Source organism: Lucilia cuprina, chromosome 3 (assembly GCF_022045245.1).
Source record: "Lucilia cuprina isolate Lc7/37 chromosome 3, ASM2204524v1, whole genome shotgun sequence".
Lineage (NCBI taxonomy): Eukaryota > Metazoa > Arthropoda > Insecta > Diptera > Calliphoridae > Lucilia > Lucilia cuprina.
In genome coordinates this window covers 3596134-3601041 of record NC_060951.1, presented here as the reverse complement: position 1 = coordinate 3601041, position 4908 = coordinate 3596134, and the positions used below count along the sequence as shown (strand labels likewise).

General features: G+C 24.4%; 1 long non-coding RNA gene across 1 annotated transcript; it reads right to left on the bottom strand.

Annotated features, from left to right (window-relative positions):
• Positions 1 to 140: 140 nt before the first annotated feature.
• LOC124418885 lies at positions 141 to 640 on the bottom strand. Its single transcript, XR_006940280.1, has 2 exons — positions 538 to 640; positions 141 to 391 (listed from the first exon to the last, which is right to left on the bottom strand). It is a non-coding gene; the product is annotated as an uncharacterized LOC124418885 (long non-coding RNA).
• Between the last annotated feature and the right edge of the window lie 4268 nt (positions 641 to 4908).

The following is a 4908-nucleotide window of genomic DNA, read 5'->3' as shown; positions in this document are numbered from 1 at the left end:
GATAGATAGATAGATAGATAGATAGATAGATAGATAGATAGATAGATAGATAGATAGATAGATACATAGATAGATACATAGATAGATACATAGATAGATACATAGATAACTTCATAGATTGAAAGTTTAGACACAATTTACCTTCTTTTAACCCACTGTCATCAGATGTTAATTTTGGTTTCTGGTCTTTGAAATCTTCTCTTGAATGAACCTTCGCTTCTTGGCAAAGCAAAAACAAGCAAAAGTAAAACATATCCACACTTCTGCTTCTTTTTTAAAAAACAAAGAGTTAAATCAGCGAAAAAACAGTTGTTTTGCTCTCTACTGGAAAAGAGTTTAGGAGAGAGTGGTGAATTTCTCACCAATTTTTTCTCTTTTCACCTTTTTGGAACTGGAACGAAAAAAAAACCACAAATAAAATAAAAGTATCTGAGAAATATACAAAAAACTTAAAAAAAAACAATTAACAAGCAACAACAAACAAAATTATTACTTCTTATTGGAAACAAATAAAAACGAAAGCGCATAAATACATACCAATTTATGTTGGACAATATGTTAAATTTAAAAAAGAAAACAGCTGAGTTTATAATAAAAAAAAAACGTTTAATTCGTTGTTTATAAAAGTGTTGGTTGTTGTTGGTAGAGAGAAGGTGTGTAGTTAAAAATAAAACGAAACTTTATTTAATACACTTTGGTAGGTATAACTCATTCAATGCATTATTGTTTTGGGGTATTTTTGCTTTTGTTATCATTAAACTGGACTATGTTGCCAGATTGAACGAATTCTTCATATTGACGGTTTTATGTTACATTTAGCAAAGACGAGATATGATATTTAAGAAATATTTTTCAGAAATAATTTTTTAAAGAAAACTTTCTAAATCAAAACTTCTCTAAAAGCAAACTTTCTAAAGAACCTTTTCTTGAGTAACTTTTCTACAAAAAAACTTTCTAGCGAAATTCTTCTATAAAAAAACATTCTTGAGAAACTTTTCTCAAGAGAAACTTTACTATAAGTAAACATTCTTGAGAAACTTTTCTTGAGGAACTTTTCTATAAAAAAAACTTTTTTGAGAAACTTTTCTATAAAAAAAACTTTCTTGAGAAACTTTTCTGTGAGAAAACTTTCTTAAGTGACTTTTCTATAAAAAAAAACTTTCTTGAGTAACTTTTCTATAAGAAAACCTTTTTTGAGAATCTTTTTTATAAGAAAACATTCTTGAGAAACTTTTCTATAAGAAAACTTTCTTTAGAAACTTTTCTATAAGAAAATTTTCTTTAGAAACTTTTCTATAAGAAAAATTTCTTGAGAAACTTTTCCTAAAATAAAACTTTCTAAAGAAACTTTTTTTAAAAAATAGATTGATAGATAGATAGATAGATAGATAGATAGATAGATAGATAGATAGATAGATAGATAGATAGATAGGTAGAAAGATAGATAGATAGATAGATAGATAGATAGATAGATAGATAGATAGATAGATAGATAGATAGATAGATAGATAGATAGATAGATAGATAGATAGATAGATAGATAGATAGATAGATAGATAGATAGATAGATAGATAGATAGATAGATAGATAGATAGATAGATAGATAGATAGATAGATAGATAGATAGATAGATAGATAGATAGATAGATAGATAGATAGATAGATAGATAGATAGATAGATAGATAGATAGATAGACAGATAGATAGTTAGGTTAGTTGGTTAGTTAGTTAGTTAGATAGTTAGTAACTTACTTAGTTAGTTATTTTATAAGTTAATTAATTAATAATTTTACACTGATTTGCGTTTTCATCCGAATTGACATTTTTTAATTCATCTGGCATCCCTTTTCATACTGTTTGTTTTTGCATTACTTTTTTTGCTAAACATTTTATGAAATTGTCTCTCTCTCTCTCTTTCTTGCTATTGGTCTTGCAATAATTTGGTGGAAGTCTGTTGTTTATCTTTTATTGTTATTATTGTTGTCTGCTTTCCATTGTAGTTGTTGTAAATAGCAGAATACATGCAGTTTGTATCGATAGTTTTTAAAAGATACATTTACATATTTTTATTGTTAAAAGATAAATTTGCAATATGAATAATTTCTTGAACTTTTTACAACAAAGTGTACAAAATTTCTGTGTTGTATTTGCTTAGTAGAAGAAGAAGAGGGGTGGAGGAAAGAAGAATGAAGGTTTATGGTTAAAATGTTTGCTGTTGTGTGGTATAGATACTTTTGTTATTTCTGTTTAGCTAAGGTTTATTGGTTTATTTTATTTTTTTTCTTTTGTATTTAACACGTTGCGTGTGCAACAAAAAATAAGAAGAGAAAAACGGAGAAGAAAAAAAAACAGTCTCAAACGAACAGTTGATGTGTAATGTGGTGTGACTTTTATTTTTACACAAAAATTATGGAATTTTAAATTAGAATTGTGGCAAGAAAACAAAGATGAAGTAAAGAGTGATGTAGTTGTGTGTTTAAAAAGTGTTGTGAAGTTTTTTTTTTGAGAATAAAACTAAAGAGAAAAAGATGTAAATAAAATTAATTAATTGCTAAAAAGTTTAAACAAAACTAGTTTTACACGAAAATTAAGCTAAAAAAAAACTAGTTCTTCAAATTCTGAAACAAGAAAAAAATTGGCAAAAAAAATCTACGAAAAAACATGAACGACTAAACAAAAGCCATACAAATTTTTTAAAATTGATTGTAGTTAAGGGTTTTAAAACGAAATATTTTATTGTCAAATTAAAATTTAGTTGGCTTTTAATTAATTATTAAAAGTAAAAAACAAACATCGCTTAATTTTCTTTCCTAACACTTTTCTTTTAAAAAATAAAGTTTCGTTAAGTTTTTTAAAATCATTGTAGATGAAAATTTTAAAAGGTTTTATATAATATAAAAGATATCTAACTCGATTTTGGGAAAAAATTTCAAAATTTCTTTTTCTTTTCAAAAATAAAGTTTCGTTAAGTTTTTTAAATTGTCTCAGAAGAAAATTTTTCATGTATTTCAATTAATTATAAAGCTAAATGAACAATTAGAGTAAAATGTTCGTTAAAACCTCCTTTTAAACAAAAAATTAAGTTTCGTTAAGTTTTAGAAATGGCCTTAAAATTAAACTTTGGAAAAATTTCCATAAATTATTAAGACTTCTATATAAAAATGATAATTTTTTTTTAAAAATTCTTTTCCTTCTCAAAAATAAAGTTTCGTTAAGTTTTTAAAATCATTTCAAAACAAACTTTTTAATGGATTTTAGTTAATAATAAAACGTATTAGGGGCAAATGTTAGAATTTTCCTTCAAATCCCTTTTTAAATCAAAAAATAAAGTTTCGTTAAGTTTTTGAAATGGACTTAAAATCAAAGTTTTAAACGAATTGCCTAAATTATTATGTTTTCTATATAAAAACGGTGAAATTTTTTTAAAATATCTTTTCCTTATCAAAAATAAAGTTTCGTTAAGTTTTTAAAATCGTTTCAAAACAAAAATTTTATGGATTTAAATTAATTTTAAAGCTTATCATAGAAATATGATATAATTTTCCTTCAAATCTCTTTTAAATCAAAAAATAAAGTTTCGTTAAGTTTTTGAAATAGTCTTAGAACCAAAATTTTAAACGAATTCCATAAATTATTATGTTTTCTAAATGAAAACTGTAAAAATTTTAAAAAAATGTATTTTCTTTCTCAAAAATAAAATTTTGTTAAGTTTTTAAAATCGTTTCAGAACAAAAATTTTGATGGATTTCAATTAATTTTAAAGCCTATTAAGGGAAAACGGTAAAAATTTTCCTTCAAATCTCTTTTTAATAAAAAATAAAGTGTCGTTAAGTTTTTGAAATCGACTTAGAATCAAAATTTTAAAGAATTTTCATAAATTATTGCCTTAAAAATTAACAAATTCTAACCTAAAATATGTTTTTGTCCTGTTAAAATGACACCCTTTGCTTGATGTTAACTATCGAACAGCTGTTAATTGTTGTTGTTTACTCCTTTTTGTTTACATTCCTTGTTAAGTCATAGCTGGGAGTATTAGCACGTTTGCTTTAGTTTTTCCGTTAATATTTTTTGTTACTTTGTTTACTTAACATTAGTATATAGCTGGCAGGCAAAGATGGGAGTAATGGTACTATTGCAATTGTTTTATTAGCGAAAAAAAGTGTTATAAATAGTAAATATTAAGTAAAACTAGAGAAATCTTTATAAAAATTATAAATAAAAGTAAATGAAACAACTTAATTCCTAATAAAATTATTAAGAATTTAATGTTTGAAAGTAAATCATTTAAAAAAGAAAACATTAATTTAATAGAAAAGAACGATTTACAAGTTAAAATTTTAGCAATTATTTAAAATTTACTAAAATGTTTATTTCCTCAGTGTTTGCCATAAAATTTTAATAAAAACTAACAAAAAGTTTTAATAACTTAAAAAAACTCAATTAGTAATTTATTAAAAAAGTGAAAAAAAAATGTTTAATAAAATAATATTAATCATACCAAGCTCTTAAAAAAACAAGTTTTTTAAACCTTCCTATACAAAATTATATAACAAAAGAACACCTACGCCTTATTTAAGAAACGAAACACCAAAATATTTCATACAATAATCCAACATGTTTCAAAGCAACAGTAGTTCAGCGTTGGTGTGTTTAGCTAACTCCGAATTATCCACAAATAATAATAAAAACAAACAGCAGAGACAGCCTCAATCTCAGGTTCAGTTTTGTCTTAATGATTTATCATTGGATTCATTGAAACCCATTATGACTTCGACTCCTTACAATAATAATAATCATCATCAGGTGTATAATAGATCCATTTCAATGGTGGATGATTGCCTGATTACTAGTACTAAGGGAGAAAAACAACGAAAACCCAAAAAGACTATAGTTAAAGCAAGGTAAAT